At 44.6% G+C, this 19,815-nt stretch overlaps 1 protein-coding gene and 1 non-coding gene across 2 annotated transcripts in view; one reads left to right on the top strand and one right to left on the bottom strand.

Annotated features, from left to right (window-relative positions):
- Nucleotides 1–19,815, bottom strand: part of ASB3 (ankyrin repeat and SOCS box containing 3) — a 157,230-nt gene that overhangs the window by 9,209 nt on the left and 128,206 nt on the right. The window lies entirely within an intron of this gene.
- On the top strand, nt 18,297–18,401 carry LOC138639789 (U6 spliceosomal RNA). Its single transcript, XR_011313357.1, has one exon. It is a non-coding gene; the product is annotated as a U6 spliceosomal RNA (small nuclear RNA).

Raw genomic sequence — 19,815 nt, forward strand, 5'->3', positions numbered from 1 at the left:
ACTGCTCATACAGGACCATAAACAGAAAAATAAAGAAAAGTTATGGGTCCCAGTAAATGGTGATAAGAACCAACTTTTTTTTTTTTTAAATTTCAGATTTTTTTTTAACTACTAAAATATATAAACTATACAAGTTTGGTATTGCTGTAATCAAACTAACCTTTTACTACACAATCAACACTACAAAAACAAACAACAGCGCTTTTTTTTTTTACAATTTTATCCTTCTTGAATTTTTTTCCTATTTTCCAATACATTATATGGCGCCATTCAAAACTGCCTTTTGTCCTACAAACAAGTCTTCGCATGGCGATGTGGACTGGTCATGAAGGGGCTAAAGCCTAAGGCTATGTGCACACGATGCGGATTTTGCTGCGGGTCCGCAGCAGTTTCCCATGAGTTTATAGTACAATGTAAACCTATGGGAAACCGAAAACACTGTGCCCATGCTGCGGAAAAAAAACACGCGGAAACGCAGCGGTTTACATTCCGCAGCATGTCACTTCTTTGTGCGGAATCCGCAGCGGTTTTACAGCTGCTCCATAATAGAAAACCGCAGGTGTAAAACCGCAGTGGAATCCGCACAAAAACCGCGGGAAAAACGCAGTGTTTTCGCCCTGCGGATTTATCAAATTTGCTGCGGAAAAATCCGCAGTGGACCATTCTACGTGTGCACATACCCTAAATCAGTGTAAAAAAAAATAAATTTAAAAATACCCTAGTAGTGGTAACTAGTGATGAGCGAACGTGCTGGGATAAGGTGTTATCTGAGCATGCTCGGGTGCTAACCGAGTGTGTTCGGCGTGATCGAATAATATGTCCGAGTCCCCGCGGCTGCATGTGTTGGGGTTGTTCGACAGCCACAACACATGCAGGGATTTCCTGTTTGTTAGGCACTCCCTGCAAGACATGCAGCAGTGGGGACTCAAACATTTTTTGAGCATGCCGAGGACACTTGGTTAGCACCCGAGCATGCTCAGATAACACCTTACCAGAGCACGTTTGCTCATCACTAGTGGTAACCTCACTTTCCAATTCCTCTTCCAATGGAATTTGAGCCATTTGAGTAGTTTAAAACCAATTATGCTGTTTGACTGAATGGTAGGATCACACACCAATGTCTGCTAGTACACTATGTACCGGAACTATCACTTTTAGTTTCCATATTTTATTGCAACCAGCATTGAAAAAAGTCACTTCACTCTTCAGAATATGGTCTTTGAGCCGGTCTCTCTACTCTCTATGACAGAGACAAGTGCAGCTGGAAATTACTGAAGAATTACTGTCTGTATGAGCAGAGTGTATGCACCCTTGTGGAGGACGAAAAGAAATCCGTATGCACAGAAAAAGGAGATTACACATGGCAAAAATCTACCTCTGATTTTATTACTGGTTTAATACCAGTCTGCAATGACATTTACTGGACATTTACTGGTCACAGAGCAAAAAATGGTTAATACAATATCTTATGAAGTTGCACATTTGTCAATGCAGAATTCAATTATTGAAAAAAAAAGGAAAAATTAAACGATAGTGACCCTTTAAAGAATCTGGACTCGCATGGCTCGGTTCACATTTCACAAATAAATACTTGGTGACCTTTTCCCACAATACATATTAGTGTCTATTGGGGCCGATGCCTACGAGTTCTGCACACTAACTAGAAGTGACATCTGTCCTTTCATCTAGGCGATTGCCTTTTATTCTGAGATTTCTCGTACATTGTCTGAGGACCACGATTGTGATGTAGCCGTCCACCGTAGCTACATACAGGATACTGACTGGACCTCTCGAGAAATTCACTTTTTATTTGGTCACTAAGTTTATGGTGTAGAGAAGTTTAGGTCCTGAAGAAATGTCAGATGTTTCGCTTATTTTTCTTTTAACATCATAAGGCTCCGTTATAAGAGACGTCTAATACCTGGCTCACTATATCTTCCAAGTTATCCATTTTATTTTTTGGGGGTAATAAAGTCTCATCTAAGAGCAGAGTTTCCTGAATATAACCAATCTGTAGCTCGCTGGATTGTCTGCGTAAGTCTAACAAGCCTCCGACACTTACCGGCACAGGGATGGTACTCAGTGTGTGTATATAGTGTAGTGCCGCGGTAGCACGCTGTGCAGTGATGAGGCAGTGACCCACAAAGTTCAAACGCAAAACTCCTTTAATGTGTTTCTTCACAGCATTAAATGTCCAAAATTCACACACTTGCATATAATCTCAGTGCATGGTATCAGTGTCCATTTCACTGCACTATATACTACACGGCATCCTTCCATTAACAGTCACTAAACACGATGGACTTCCCTTTGACCAGTAGCCGTGGGCGACTGCGCCGCCGTGTCAATGTCTCTTACTCACAGCTTTCACCATTTACAGTCACTAAACACGCTGGCCCTGACACACCCATACCCTTTACTGCAGGGCTTTTAACAAAGAAACCTGTGGCCTTCAGCCACATGGAAAACCTGGCCAGGAATGAAACGGACTGCACGACTACCATCCTGCAGTCTGTTTCACAACACAACATCCCAGAGCAGGTTTCCCCTATATCTGCCTTGGATCCTAGCATGTCCAAGACTAACACTTTTATTATTTCTAGCCTGCATTGAAGCCACCGCTACGCCCTTGACTGCCATGCACTCCTATGGCCTTCATACGCCTCCGTGCAAAACCTGGGGAGAACACACAGTGACCCCTACCTGTGACATCGGTCACTGCTTCACCACTGCAATCCCAGCTACACATGTGACTGCAATGCCCCCCTCATGGCTTCACTATGCATCCATGCGCATCCTGGGGAGAACAAACAGCGACCTCTACCTGTGACATTGGTCACTGCTTCACCACTGCTATCCCAGCTACACCTGTGACTGCAATGCCCCCCTCATGGCTTCATTACGCATCTATGCACATCCTGGGGAGAACAAACAGCGACCCCTACCTGTGACATTGGTCACTGCTTCACCACTGCTATCCCAGCTACACCTGTGACTGCAATGCCCCCCTCATGGCTTCATTACGCATCTATGCGCATCCTGGGGAGAACAAACAGCGACCCCTACCTGTGACATCGGTCACTGCTTCACCACTGCTATCCCAGCTACACCTGTGACTGGTGCAATCCCCATTAGGAAATGTGCTCCACTCTTGTTAATGCCATCCAGTGCACATCTTGCCACATGTATGCAATTCTTGAGCAGCCGATCGAGGGTGCATACTGCTGTGCGAGATGTGAGAACGTTGTGCATTTGGAAACCCAGATTCTGACTCTAAATGTGCAGCTGGCAACACTGAGATCCATAGACAATATGGAGAGGAGTCTTCTGCTCACGGAGCAGACGCTCAATGGGACAGATGAGGGGGGGGATGGTGGGATGGAGCTGCAGGACAATGAAGTAGCAAGCTGGGTGACAGTTAGGAAGCGGGGTAGAGGGAAGAGTGCCAGGGAGGCTAGTCCTGACTGGGCACACCCCAATAAGTTTGCTAAGTTGGCAGATGAGGGGGGTGCCAGTACAGGGGTAGCACTGCTGCAGCCAGGCATGTCCTCTGAAAGCCGGAGGAGTGACTGCTCCAGTAAGGAGGGAAATAGGAGAGCAGGGCAGGCCAGACAGGTGCTGGTAGTGGGCGACTTAATTATTAGGGGAACAGATAGGGCAATCTGTCACAAAGACAGGGATCGTCGAACGGTGTGCTGCCTACCTGGCGCTCGAGTCCGACACATCGCTGATCGGGTGGACAGATTATTGGGAGGGGCTGGTGAGGACCCAGCGGTCATGGTGCACATTGGCACTAATGACAAAGTTAGAGGTAGGTGGAAGGTCCTTAAAGATGATTTCAGGGAATTAGGCTGCAGGCTGAAAGCAAGGACCTCCAACGTGGTATTTTCCGAAATACTGCCGGTACCACGTGCCACGCCAGAGAGGCAACGGGAGATTAGGGAGGTTAATAAGTGGCTCAAGAATTGGTGTAGGAAAGAGGGGTTTGGGTTCCTGCAGAACTGGGCCGACTTCTCAGTTGGCTACAGGCTCTACGCTAGGGACGGGCTGCACCTCAATGGGGAGGGTGCAGCTGTGCTGGGGGAGAGAATGGCTAGAAGATTGGAGGAGTGTTTAAACTAGGAATTGGGGGGGGAGGGTATTCATTTTATAGGAGGGGAAGATAGTGCAGACAGAGACCTGGGCACAAATAAGGAAGTTGGGGGTGGCGGTGGCATGGGGGGTGGGGTCAGAACAGTTAATAATTTAAGAAATAGAAGTACAGAGAGGAACATAAAGTGCATGTATACTAATGCCAGAAGCCTCGCCAACAAAATGGACGAATTAGAACTAATGTTGTTGGAGCATAATTATGACATGGTGGGGATATCTGAGACGTGGCTGGATGAGAGCCATGACTGGGCTGTTAACTTGCAGGGCTATAGTCTGTTCAGAAATGACCGCACAGATAAGCGAGGGGGTGGGGTGTGTCTATATGTAAAATCGTCCTTAAAACCCATCCTGCGCAATAATATAGGTGAATTTAATGAAAATGTAGAATCCCTGTGGGTGGAGATAAGGGGAGGGGGAAAAATAATAAATTACTGATAGGGGTTTGTTATAAATCTCCAAAAATAATGGAAGCAATGGAGAATATCCTCGTAAAGCAAATAGATTATTATGGGGGACTTCAACTACCCTGAAATAGATTGGGGAACAGAAACCTGCAGTTCCAGCAAAGGTAATCGGTTTTTGACAACTATGAGAGACAATTACCTTTCACAACTGGTTCAGGACCCAACAAGAAAGGGGGCACTGCTAGACCTAATATTAACCAACAGGCCAGACCGCATATCAAATATAAGGGTTGGGGGTCACTTGGGAAATAGCGATCACAAAATAATAAGTTTTCATGTATCCTTTAAAAAGATGTGTAGTAGAGGGGTTACAAGGACACTAAACTTCAGGAGGGCAAATTTCCAACGGATGAGAGAGGATCTTGGTGCAATTAACTGGGACGATATCCTGAGACACAAAAATACACAAAGAAAATGGGAGACGTTTATTAGCATCTTGGATAGGACCTGTGCACAGTATATACCGTATGGGAATAAACATACTAGAAATAGGAGGAAACCAATATGGCTAAATAGAGCTGTAAGGGGCGCAATAAGTGACAAAAAGAAAGCATTTAGAGAATTAAAGGAAGTAGGTAGTGAGGAGGCATTAAATAAATACAGAAAATTAAATAAATTCTGTAAAAAGCAAATCAAGGCAGCAAAGATTGAGACAGAGAGACTCATTGCCAGAGAGAGTAAAAATAATCCTAAAATATTCTTTAACTACATAAATAGTAAGAAACTAAAAAATGATAGTGTTGGCCCCCTTAAAAATAGTCTGGGTGAGATGGTGGATGAGGATGAGGAAAAAGCCAATATCCTAAATGACTTTTTTTCATCAGTATTTACACAAGAAAATCCCATGGCAGACAAAATGTCTAGTGATAAAAATTCCCAATTAAATGTCACCTGCTTAACCCAGCAGGAAGTGCGGCGGCGGCTAAAAATCACTAAAATTGACAAATCTCGGGGCCCGGATGGGATACACCCTCGAGTACTGCAGGAATTAAGTACAGTCATTGATAGACCATTATTTTTAATCTTTAAAGACTCCATAATAACAGGGTCTGTGCCACAGGACTGGCGTATAGCAAATGTGGTGCCAATATTCAAAAAGGGAACAAAAACTGAACTCGGAAATTATAGGCCAGTAAGCTTAACCTCTACTGTGGGTAAAATCCTGGAGGGCATTCTAAGGGACGCTATACTGGAGTATCTGAAGAGGAATAACCTCATGACCCAGTATCAGCACGAGTTTACTAGGGACCGTTCATGTCAGACTAATTTGATCAGTTTCTATGAAGAGGTAAGTTCTGGATTGGACCAAGGGAACCCAGTGGACGTAGTGTTTATGGACTTTTTTGATACGGTGCCACACAAAAGGTTGATACATAAAATGAGAATAATGGGGATAGGGGAAAATATGTGCAAGTGGGTTGAGAGCTGGCTCAGGGATAGGAAACAAAGGGTGGTTATTAATGGAGCACACTCGGACTGGGTAGCGGTTAGCAGTGGGGTACCACAGGGGTCAGTATTGGGCCCTCTTCTTTTTAACATATTTATTAATGACCTTGTAGGGGGCATTCAGAGTAGAATTTCAATATTTGCAGATGACACTAAACTCTGCAGGGTAATCAATACAGAGGAGGACAATTTTATATTACAGGATGATTTATGTGAACTAGAAGCTTGGGCTGATAAATGGCAAATGAGCTTTAATTGGGATAAATGTAAGGTCATGCACTTGGGTAGAAGTAATAAGATGAATAACTGTGCTTAATTCTAAAACTCTGGGCAGAACCGTCAATGAAAAAGACCTGGGTGTATGGGTGGATGACAAACTCATATTCAGGGGCCAGTGTCAGGCAGCTGCTACAAAGGCAAATAAAATAATGGGATGCATTAAAAGAGGCATAGATGCTCATGAGGAGAATATAATTTTACCTCTATACAAGTCACTAGTTCGACCACACTTAGAATACTGTGCACAGTTCTGGTCTCCGGTGTTTAAGAAAGACATAGCTGAACTGGAGCGGGTGCAGAGAAGAGCGACCAAGGTTATTAGAGGACTGGGGTGGTCTGCAATACCAAGATAGGTTATTACACTTGGGGCTATTTAGTTTGGAAAAACGAAGAATAAGGGGTGATCTTATTTTAATGTATAAATATATGAGGGGACAGTACAAAGACCTTTCTGATGATCTTTTTAATCATAGACCTGAAACAGGGACAAGGGGGCATCCTCTGCGTTTGGAGGAAAAAAGGTTTAAGCATAATAACAGACGCGGATTCTTTACTGTAAGAGCAGTGAGACTATGGAACTCTCTGCCGTATGATGTTGTAATGAGTGATTCATTACTTAAATTTAAGAGGGGACTGGATACCTTTCTGGAAAAGTATAATGTTACAGGGTATATACACTAGATTCCTTGATAGGGCGTTGATCCAGGGAACTAGTCTGATTGCCGTATGTGGAGTCGGGAAGGAATTTTTTTCCCCAATGTGGAGCTTACTCTTTGCCACATGGGTTTTTTTTGCCTTCCTCTGGATCAACATGTTAGGGCATGTTAGGTTAGGCTATGGGTTGAACTAGATGGACATATAGTCTTCCTTCAACCTTAATAACTATGTAACTATGTAACCACTGCTATCCCAGCTACACCTGTGACTGCAATGCCCCCTCATGGCTTCACTACGCATCCATGCGCATCCTGGGGAGAACAAACAGCGACCCCTACCTGTGATACCAGTCACTGCCTCACAATAGCGAGAGAAATACTACAAATATTCTCCCACCACCTTTTGTACCGCAATAGGATCAGATAAAATAGCAACAGTGCGGTTTTAAAACTTAACCTTTACTAGTCAGTTCCTAAAAAGAGGTTCAACAACTCTATAAAATTATGTGAAACAGTGATATCAATACACATAACAACTAACAAGTAGCAGATTGTTCAACCCTCCCTGTTTCGGAAGAAAATATTTATGACATTCGTCACACCATATGAAAGGTTCATGTAAACAAATAAAGAGCAATCAAAAAGGGCTAGTCGATAGGGCTAAACGTAGACTGTCCTTGTAAGGGTGGGAGTCTCGGGGTGCCAGAATCAGCCTAATAACAGGGACTGACAGGGACAATACCGGGACCTGAGACTGCAGAAGAAGATGGAATACAACATCTGGTGAGATTGTTCCTTACTGCAGTTCCCATTATATATGTGGCAAATAGCCAGCTGCTACATTTGCATGCTATATGCAAACAAAATGTAAAGGTTAGCCCTTTATAATTAATAATTTCTCCCAGAAATAGATTTGGGCTCTTTATTTGTTTACATGAACCTTTCATATGGTGTGACGAAAGTCAGAAATATTTTCTTCCCAAACAGGGAGGTGAACAATCTGCTACTTGCTAATTTTTGTGTGTGTTGATTTCATTCCTTCACCTACTTTTATAGAGGCATTGAGCCTCTTTTTAGGAACTGACTAGTAAATGTTAAGTTTTAAAACCGCACTGTTGCTATTTTTTTATGGAACTCAGTCTCCATTCTTTGTCTTACGATATCACCTTTGGGAAACTTTAACATCTGCCGCTCTCCAATAATTCACATATGCAGTAATTTCATTTTGCTGACACAAGAGTTCTGACATCAGCTATTAATAAAGACTTCCATTTCCCATAAAGTAACACTCCTGCAGCACTTCTTATAGGTTTCCACTCATTATATGGAAATGCGTAAAAGAACTAATGGCATAAAAGAGGCATCGACATCACAATACTCACTGCCTATGTTATTCTCCCGACATGTGCTGCAGATGTGCGTGTCCGGGTCCTAAGGCTACGTCCCCACGGTCAGTAATCGGCAGCGCTTTGGACGCAGCACATGTCCGCTACGTCCAAAGCTCTGCCGGCTTTTGAACGCAGATGATTACGCATGTGTTCATTGAACAGCAGAATCACCGCACCCAATACATTGGATGGGTGATATTTATCTTGCGGTAGCTCACGTCTCTGCAAGATAAATAGACATGGCGCAGTCTGGAAAGACGCAGCGCATGTGCATCTACGCAGTTGCTTAGGTCAATATTGTAGGGGGATTGCGAGCATTTAGCAAAGCAGACATAACTGGGGGATTAAAGGTAGCATTTAACCCACAATCATCCCATGGCGTCTGCCTCGCTACAAATCTTACTAGTCTCAGCTAGCCATGAGTTAGACCAGCGGTAGCGTCACGACCCAGCGCTGCCTATTTTGGCGGACCTGGGAGATACTGGGCTGAAAGTTGGAAATGTTCCAAACTTTTTGTGCAAATCCAAATTGCCAAAAAAAAAAGTTGTGCTTTTAAAAGGAATTTACTCCAGAATTTTTATGAAGTGGCTTTAATGAATTACGACGGACTCTTCACCATAAACTGATCAAAGTGTACAGTATTGTCTAGTGCATGTTACTTTTAGGGTAAATTAATAAAAGTCAGTTTTTGTTTTTAGTTTTTCCTACCAGTTATACATTTGTCAATCAGTTGAATAATTAGAAATAACATCACTAAATACACAAAAAAAAAAAACACCTTACTTTATGCCCGAGATAAAATGTCACAGTCTCTAAAAGTGAGTATTTTTTCACTCTTTACCCAAGAGAGTCCGATGTGAAGAGGGCCGTGACACGCGTCGATTCCGAGGAGGGGGCCAAGGTGGTTAGCTGTTCAGAGCGGCTTTTTTTTTTTAATGAAGTAGAAAGTGATATCTCAGGCCCTGGGGAAATTGTGCTCCAGATGATGCCGGAGCTGTTAATTCTTTATGCTTTCTGAAGCTCGTACATCTATATACAACGCTGCTCCCATCTCTTCCCAACTATGCCTCCGCTGACACTGTCCGATATGTTTGCACTATACACGGTATATTATTGCTATATATATATTATGAAGGGCTAATTATGGTACTTTTGTGTTCTTCCATAAAAAGTCATTACACAAAGAGACTACAGCAAATGGATCCCAGGTACTAAGAAATACAAGAAAGAAAACAAACAAGAAATGGAATCCCAAAACCAAGACGTGGCCAAGAGACATCCCTGGCGTTTATTACAGACCTTTTTATGGCAGCAGTAAATCCTGAAATTAGTAATAATTTAGTCTACCGAATTAATAAAACTAAAGAGGTTGTCCGGACGTATGATATCCACAGGACAGGTCATCAATATGCCGCCCGTCACCTGTTATTAGCCCTGGCGGCAGACGAATCTAAATATTGAACGGAGCTGAACAGCAACTTCTAGCGGCTGCTGGCAAGAAAAGCAGTCAGATTTCTCTTCTTTTCCAATTACGGTACTTCTTTTTTTCCCCATTTACAATGGTTAACTGGCGGTATTCTTTACAATAGCTTTTTATTTTCATTATTCCATTTGGAAATTACCAACAATAGCGTCACAAGCAGTAATGGATTGATATTAATTAGTGGTGTGACTTAATTGGGAAACAAAGTTAAGAAAATAATGGCGGACAGAGAGCGGTAAGGTACTAGTTTGTAGTGCGATGGATTTGACCATTTTTTGATCTAAGGGGCAATGCTTCTCCTTGTGGAGATAACAAGACAGTCAGTGTGAGGACACTTACACATCATGTATGCTCCTCTGGGAAATTAAATATGCAAATTGCCTTTTCAGAGGACTAGTGGAAGTAACAATCCTAAGCCAATATTGACTTTTTAACGAGCCTTGTCATATAACTTAAGATAAAAGACAAAACCACAAGGAAAAACATCCCTTAAGGTACCGTTACACTAAACGATTTACCAACGATCACGACCAGCGATACGACCTGGCCGTGATCGTTGGTAAGTCGTTGTGTGGTCGCTGAAAAACTGTCACACAGACAGCTCTCTCCAGCGACCAACGATGCCGAAGTCCCCGGGTAACCAGGGTAAACATCGGGTTACTACGCGCAGGGCCGCGCTTAGTAACCCGATATTTACCCTGGTTACCATTGTAAATGTAAAAAAAACAAAAACAGTACATACTCATAGTAACATAGTAACATAGTTAGTAAGGCCGAAAAAAGACATTTGTCCATCCAGTTCAGCCTATATTCCATCATAATAAATCCCCAGATCTACGTCCTTCTACAGAACCTAATTGTATGATACAATATTGTTCTACTCCAGGAAGACATCCAGGCCTCTCTTGAACCCCTCGACTGAGTTCGCCATCACCACCTCCTCAGGCAAGCAATTCCAGATTCTCACTGCCCTAACAGTAAAGAATCCTCTTCTATGTTGGTGGAAAAACCTTCTCTCCTCCAGACGCAAAGAATGCCCCCTTGTGCCCGTCACCTTCCTTGGTATAAACAGATCCTCTGTCCCCTTATATACTTATACATGGTTATTAGATCGCCCCTCAGTCGTCTTTTTTCTAGACTAAATAATCCTAATTTCGCTAATTTATCTGGGTATTGTAGTTCTCCCATCCCCTTTATTAATTTTGTTGCCCTCCTTTGTACTCTCTCTAGTTCCATTATATCCTTCCTGAGCACCGGTGCCCAAAACTGGACACAGTACTCCATGTGCGGTCTAACTAGGGATTTGTACAGAGGCAGTATAATGCTCTCATCATGTGTATCCAGACCTCTTTTAATGCACCCCATGATCCTGTTTGCCTTGGCAGCTGCTGCCTGGCACTGGCTGCTCCAGGTAAGTTTATCATTAACTAGGATCCCCAAGTCCTTCTCCCTGTCAGATTTACCCAGTGGTTTCCCATTCAGTGTGTAATGGTGATATTGATTCCTTCTTCCCATGTGTATAACCTTACATTTATCATTGTTAAACCTCATCTGCCACCTTTCAGCCCAAGTTTCCAACTTATCCAGATCCATCTGTAGCAGAATACTATCTTCTCTTGTATTAACTGCTTTACATAGTTTTGTATCATCTGCAAATATCGATATTTTACTGTGTAAACCTTCTACCAGATCATTAATGAATATGTTGAAGAGAACAGGTCCCAATACTGACCCCTGCGGTACCCCACTGGTCACAGCGACCCAGTTAGAGACTATACCATTTATAACCACCCTCTGCTTTCTATCTCAGATTCCGATGTCTGTCACATCCCTCGCCGTCAGCTTCCCGCACTGACTGTGAGGGCCGGCCGTAAAGCAGAGCACAGCGGTGACATCACCGCTGTGCTTTATGGCCGGCGCTGACACAGTGCGGGAAGCTGACGGCGAGGGATGTGACAGACACCGGAATGTGAGTATGTACTGTTTTTTTTTCTTTACATTTACAATGGTAACCAGGGTAAATATCGGGTTACTAAGCGCGGCCCTGCGCTTAGTAACCCGATATTTACCCTGTTTACCAGTGAACACATCGCTGGATTGGCGTCACACACGCCGATTCAGCGATGACAGCGGATGATCAGCGACCAAAAAAAGGTCCTGATCATTCCCCAGCGACCAACGATCTCCCAGCAGGGGTCTGATCATTGGTCGCTGTCACACATAATGATTTCGTTAACGATATCGTTATTACGTCACAAAAAGCAACAATATCGTTAAAGAAATCGTTATGTGTGACGGTACCTTTAGATCCCTGCCAGTAGCCTCTCACCCAGCCAAACCAGATCTCATACTTTGCACTGAGGAGGGGCAATCACACCGAAACACCGTGTCTGCAAACTGAAATTCCGATTTGGCTTTTATCCTAAGTCATGTGACAAGGCTCGTTAAAGGGTCGATATTGACTTTTAGGATCGCTACTTCCTATAGTTGGCGCTAGAGTTCAAGTCCTCTTCCTCTCTGAAGAGGCAATTTGCACATCATAAAATTTTGAGACCTTCACATTTTAGCAAAGTAATATTTCCTCCCAAAACCACCTACCCTGACAATTTACCTTTCTGACATTGTTATAAAGTCGCTAGTTCTGTAAGAAGGCTTTTTACGTTAGAGATCAGTCCAAATAAATGTATGTTTTCGACTCTAGAATCTTTTTTTTTTTTTACCAGTGCTGGGTACACTGAGTGTTATAATTATCCACACGGCTGTGCCGCTGTTCTCTTGTCCGTATGATATGTGAAAGGTAGTGTATGATTTGTGTGGACAACAGTGTTTCGCTCAGGAAACCTCATTGTTAGTAGATGTGTCCTTCAATTATACCACAGGGAAAAGTGCTGTAAACTCCAGATATTTAACTTTCATATAAATCATAAGTGATGGTTTTCTGAAGCAATATTGTATCCGGCCCATGACAACACCACGGCAAGTTTAATTAGTAAACATTTCTTATTCTATTGGAAACAATTTTAATTTGTTTGTGGGATTTTTTTTCTCACCCGCTTCGGCTGACTTGCAAGTATTTTATATATCATGCCTGTCTTATGCCTTTTCAGAATATCCAATTTGCAAACTGTATTGTGACAGGCAATTATTTCAGCAAGTAAATCTTTCCAACTTCAAACTCGCTAATTTTTTTTCTGTGTGTATATTTTGTTACGCATGAGAATAATGAGAACAATCAGAAGTAAATGCCATGTCTGCGGCTGCTGGATGAGGTGTTATTTTTATTGTTTTGCTGCATTTAGAAAATGTGGAATCCTAAAATACTACAGTATTAAAGGGTTTATTTATTACTACTTGCTATTGTTAGGACTCGGTGCTGAACTTTGTAGAAAAGTTAGTGATGCAAATAGTTAGATGCTTGGGCCTTCATCAGGTCACCAACTGCCATGGGAAATTATCGGCACCCCATTATTGCCTAACTGGGGGTCATAAAGGCACCGTTGGCTGGGCTTCACAGGAATACCAAGATGCCAGGCATGGGTGCCTTCATCAGGCCACCAACAGCCATGGCAAATTATCAGCACCCCACTACTGCATAACTGGGGGTCATAAAGGCACCGTTGGCAGGGCTTCACAGGAATACCAAGATGGCAGGCATGGGTGCCTTCATCAGGTCAGCAACAGCCATGGCAAATTATCAGCACCCCATTATTGCCTAACTGTGGGGTCATAAAGGCACCATTGGCTGGGCTTCACAGGAATACCAAGATGTCAGGCATGGGTGCCTTCATCAGGCCACCAACTGCCATGGGAAATTATTGGCACCCCCACTACTGCATAACTGGGGGTCATAAAGGCACCGTTAGCTGGGCTTCACAGGAATACCAAGATGCCAGGCATGGGTGCCTTCATCATGCCACCATCTGCCACGGCAAATTATTGGCACCCCACTACTGCATAACTGGGGGTCATAAAGGCACCGTTGGCTGGGCTTCACAGGAATACCAAGATGCCAGGCATGGGTGCCTTCATCAGGTCAACAACAGCCATGGCAAATTATCGGCACCCCATTATTGCCTAACTGTGAGGTCATAAAGGCACCATTGGCTGGGCTTCACAGGAATACCAAGATGTCAGGCATGGGTGCCTTCATCAGGCCGCCAACTGCCATGGCAAATTATCAGCATCCCACTACTGCATAACTGGGGGTCATAAAGGCACCGTTAGCTGGGCTTCACAGGAATACCAAGATGCCAGGCATGGGTGCCTTCATCATGTCACCAACTGCCATGGCAAAGTATTGGCAACCCACTACTGCATAACTGGGGGTCATAAAGGCACCGTTGGCTGGGTTTCACAGGAATACCAAGATGGCAGGCATGGATGCCTTCATCAGGCCACCAACTGCCATGGGAAATTATCGGCACCCCATTATTGCATAACCCGGGGTCAGATGGGGACCCAAAATGGCACACCACCAGTATCGCGCTGCCTAAGTGCCGCTGTCAATGACTGATACTTGTAGTTAAAATGAAGGTGTCATCAGAAAATTACCTATTTTTTTAAAATCTTTTTTGTTTAATGTATTTTTTAAAGGTTTTATTAATAGTTTTTCCCCCATATCTTAATCTGTATTAAATTAAAATCAGAAATCATCCAATTTTCACTCTGGCCATTAAAGGGGTTATCCAGGACTATTTCACTGTTTATTTCTTTTTTACTATGGGTCTAAAAACTAACAGGTAGTTGCTACCTATCTCCCTGTTGTGCCCCGCGCTGATCTTTAGGGTAAACAAAAAGTAACTCGACCATTCTTCACTCACTAGTTTATTCAGTAGAAGTTAAATAATTAATAAAATAAAAAGCTCACTTCCAAAGAAGATGCAAAAAAGAGGCTTCAGGATGAAACACACCGAGGTGTCCCTAAGTGTCTTCCTCCTGAAAACCTTGCTTGGTTTGCAAATGTCTAAAAGATGTTGTGTGCACCTACCCAACGGGTTTAAACAGCAGCGATAAGAGCGTCAGTCATTGCTGTTAGAGCAGGATTCCTACTATATAATCCTGTATAATTCAGCTGGCAGCCATGGTGTTTGGAGTTGGCCCAGCTCCGGAGTCTGGTCCAAACACCTGCACCCTGATGTACAAGGAGGTCAAACTTCAATAAGGGGTTAAAGGATCAAATAGGGTAAAATTAATGGGTAGCGCTGTTTCAACTTTAATTGTGCATGAGCATTAATGAGCAGAAATCACCAGAAACAACAAACATGCCAAAGACAACAAGACGGTGGCTCAGTGGTTAGCAAAGTTGCTTTGCTTTGCTGGGGTCTTGGGTTCCAATCCCACCAATGACAACATCTGCATGGAGATTTTATGTTCTCATGCGTTTCCTCCAGGTTCTCCGATTTCCTGCTATATTCCAAAGAAATACTGATACGAAATTTGCATTGTGAGCCTTGAATCGCTCAGTAGTCCCATAAGGAGTGATAGAGCAGTAGTCGGGACATTCTAATGACAATAAAAAGACCCCCTTGTGCTGATCAGTGAGGGTCCCAGCAGTTGGACCCCACTAATCCAAAAGCTAATCACCTATCCTATATATAGGTGATAAAGGGGTTGTCCGGTGAAAACAGGTTAACAAATCCTAGTATACAGTAGTGTTCAAAATAATAGCAGTGTCTTCAAAAACATGAGTTATTAATCACAAAACGGTTTTTATTTCCAGCATTGGGAACATTGCATGCTGTTTTCTAATTAAAAACATGAAGAGAAATGTAAATACCATAAGTTTAACTACTTTACAGAAAACAAAAAATGAACATTGGGCGGTTCTAAAAAATAAGAGTGTCTCCATTTGTCTTTACAAACTCACAATACGTACTATTTTTTTGCGGATTTAGCATTCCTGTGAATCACTGACCTAATATTTAGGTGTATAGCTACAGTTTTTTTAGAACGGCTTCACATCTATGTTGCATAGTCAGCCAACTTCCCGGTCACCTCTTATTTCAGCCCAGGATGATTGGACTACATCTCACAATTTTTCGGCATATTTTGGCTTTGCCTCAGAAACGGCATTTTTTATGTCAACGCCACAAGTGTTCTATCAGATTAAGGTCCGGGAATTGGGCCGGCCACTCCATAACCTCAATTTTGTTGGACTGGAACCAAGATTTTGCTCGTTTACTTGTGTGTTTAGGGTCGTTGTCTTGTTGAAACACTCATATCAAGGGCACATCCTCGTCAGCATAAGGCAATATGACCTCTTCAAGTATTTTATTATATGCAAACTGGTCCATGATCCCTGGTGTGCGGTAAATAAGTCCGGCCCCATAGTATGAGAAACATGCCCATATCATGAAGCTTCACCACCATGCTTCACTGTCTTGAGACTGTACTATTGCTTGAATGCAGAGTTTGGGGGGTGGTCTGATGAACTATCTGAAGCCCTTGGACCCAAAAAGAACAATTTCTCCTTCGTCACATTGGGGGACACAGGACCGTGGGTGTATGCTGCTGCCACTAGGAGGCTTACACTAAGTGGATACAAAAAATAGATAGCAGCTCCTCTGCAGTATACACCACCCACTGGCTCCAGACAGAACCAGTTTTTGCTTAGTGTCCGTAGGAGGCACACTGGTCTGGTCTTCAGACCTAAAAGTTTTTTCTTTTTTCTTTTATTTTTCATCTTTTTGCTTGATTTTTAAGGTTTCGAACTCCTCAAACCATCAACAGGCGAGCACCGAGTGTCGCCTCTCCGTATCCTCTCCTGCGACGTGGGATGCCACGCCTGAGCGGAATTTTTTTTAGGGGCGACGGGTCCCATCAAGGGCACCGATCTCCCCACACTTTATGGACGAGCACATGGAGTGTCGCCTCCACGTACCCTCTTCCACAGCCATGCCTAATGCCGGACATTAGCCCTGTCCCACACTAGGGGATTAACCCTTTGGATGTACAGAGGCCCACCTCATAGCGTCCAAGCAGCCACCACTGCACCACCACTGTTAGGCTACGTTCAGACTAGCGTTGTGCGCCGCTGCGTCGGCGACGCAACGCACAACGCACGCAAAAACGCGGCAAAACGCACGCAAAAACGCTGCGTTTTGCGACGCGTGCGTCGTTTTTTGCCGAAAATAGGACGCAAGAAAAATGCAACTTGTTGCGTTTTCTTGGTCCGACGCTTGCGGCAAAAAAGACGCATTTGTTGCAAAACGCAACAAACAAAAACGCATGCGTCCCCCATGTTAAACATAGGGGCGCATGACGCGTGCGTCGCCGCTGCGTCGCCCGACGCTAACCCGACGCACACTAGCACAACGCTAGTCTGAACGTAGCCTTAAAGCGGATGTTTCAAGGAGGTGGTCGGTTCCTCTCCACTTCCCCATTAAAGGGATGGTCGATCGAGGATGATTCCCTTTTCCCTGCATCGTCCAAGACCAGCAGCGGCGGCAGGAGGACATGTACCCGCCGTATATCGCTGGCTTACCTGCCACTTGGCAGCTTCTTTGGGTAAGTGCCGGGGCTGGAGGGCTCTGGGAAGGCGGTTTGTGGTGGCGCTGGATAGAGGGGGTCTTCTCCTGGCGGCGCTCCCGGGCCCTTCCAGTACCGGCGCCGATAAATTTAGTCCCCGGCTTCGGTTCTCTGCTAGGCAGCATTCTGTAACTCTGCCCCCGCTATGACGCTTCCCAGCGGCTCCACCCACCTTTCTGGCGCTTCTCGTACAAGACGAGAAGCGCCCCTTCTAATCTCGTCAGATCTCCCTTCCTCCCACGGACCCTCTGGACACACACTTCCGGCAGTGGTCTCTGAGGCAATTTGTCGGGACCATCTCAGCCGCAGCGTCAGCACTCTCTGGGGAGGCTCAGCAGCTACAGTGCCACGCAGAAGGACCTGGGGACACAGGATCTGGGTAAGGGAGTGCTGCGTTAGACCACCCTCCTCCTCCTCCCTGCTGTAACTCTCACTGCAGAATTCCCTACGTTTTTAAAGGGAACACTTAGAAGGGTACAATGTCCCAACTTACAACAGGGGTCACACGATCAGCTGTGACTCCAAAGGACCCCCAGAAGCCCTCCGCTGCCACCGAGCCCAGGGTACATAGTCCCACTGAGTGGGCTTCGTCACTGTAAAAAATCCATGGCTTTTCTGGCCAAAGCGATTGAGTCCCTCCATGATCCCTCCGGGGATTGGAGTATGTGCAGATCTGCATAAATGGATCCTCTCCCATACGGGAGAAGTCGGTCAGCAGGGGCCCGAGAGCACTCTAGAGCCTTACAGGTGTCTAGGGAAAGGATCCGCAGCACATCCCCAGAGCATTCTTGTGCATTCTTGTCTGCATGTTCTGCTTCTTGCTCTCCCTTTCCAGGGGTCGGTAACGACCGCGATTCTGAGTACGAATCGGACGGCTCCTTGGACTTGGGGCCAGTTCCAGGTGCTCGCTTCGGCAGCACATATACTAAAATTGGAATGATATGGAGGATTAGCATGGCCCCTGTGCAAGGAGGACACGCAAATTTGTGAAGTGTTCCGTAAAAATGGTGCGCTGATTGAGGTGTACATTAAGCGTTGAAGTGAAATCTGATTCCGTTCCAGATCAAGCTGTGTCCTTTAACAGGACTAAACGCCCCCATTAGACTTTTGCAGTCCACCCTCAGTTTACGGCCACACTCAATCGTTACAGAGTGACCTTAAAAACGCTTCACAGGACAAAGTCTCTTGAAGCGAAATATCCTTTTTTCCTGTGCCGAGCAAGGACTGGGCGGAATCCCTTGTTGTAGACCCGACAGTGTCTCGCCTAGCATCCAAGGCCCTTTCATCTGTACCGGTTGGGTCATTTTTTAAAACTCTCACAGCCCGTCAGATAGAACATCTGGCTCGTTCTGTTATTTGAGGCCTCAGGCTCGACCCTCTGTCCTTCATCTGCCACAGCATGCGTTTCTAAGGCGATAGTCTTCTGGGCAGATACCCTGGTCAAATCCATTGAGCAGTAATTATCCCCTCTGAAGCAGTACATCTTGCCGCTCAAATTTCTTGGGCTGGTGATAACCTGGAACACGCATCTTGGACGTGGCTGGCTGTTCTACTCTATCGACAGTGAATTCAGTGACAATCGGCAGAGTATTACGCTCAGAGTGGAAGCGCTTGATATCCTCAGCCTTTCCTGAGCGGTCGCCTATTTGGAGAGAAGTTGAATCAGCTTTTTTCTGATGCCACGGGAGGAAAGAGTATATTTCTTCCCCAGCAGAGGCTTAGGTGTCCCTTTCGGAGACATCAACAGTTTTATTTCCGATCCCTTTGCTCCAACCCAGGTTGGTCCACTGCCACTACCTCTCCCGGGTCTGGGCGCTCCCCACACATGGACAGAGGTTTTGTAGTCTCATACAGAACTAGTCATCAATGGTAATCTCGCACTAAACAGTCGGGATCTAGGTCTCAAGAGATTTTCTGCTGCTGACTACTGGCGTCGTCCAGTCGTCACCAGCAGGGTGGGCGGCCGCCTACTCCTATTCATTCAGGCCTGTCTATCCATTGTTTTCAAGACCTCAAACTTCTCAAAAAGTTTGTCAATGTTCGTCATTTTCGCATGAAATCTCTGCGTTCACTCTTCGCTTCTATGGAAGAGGGAGACTTTTTTGGCATCCATCGACATCCGAGATGCTTACCTACATATCCTGATTTTTCCTCCCCACCAGAGATTTCTTTGTTACGATTCATGACCAGCATTTCCCATCCCGAGTCACTTCCGCAAGATGGGGTCATTACTCCGGTTCCGGGAAACGAGAACTTCAGGGGTTTCTATTCGATTCTGTTTGGGGTCCCAAAACAGGGTGCTACAGCCAAGGCCATCCTGGACCTAAAGCATCTGAACAGTTTTGTCAGAGTACGGCATTTGAAGATGGAGTCTCCCCTCTCCAAGGGTTCCTGCGCTTCGCCATCCCTAAAGAACATTT

Source organism: Ranitomeya imitator, chromosome 5 (genome assembly GCF_032444005.1).
Source record: "Ranitomeya imitator isolate aRanImi1 chromosome 5, aRanImi1.pri, whole genome shotgun sequence".
Lineage (NCBI taxonomy): Eukaryota > Metazoa > Chordata > Amphibia > Anura > Dendrobatidae > Ranitomeya > Ranitomeya imitator.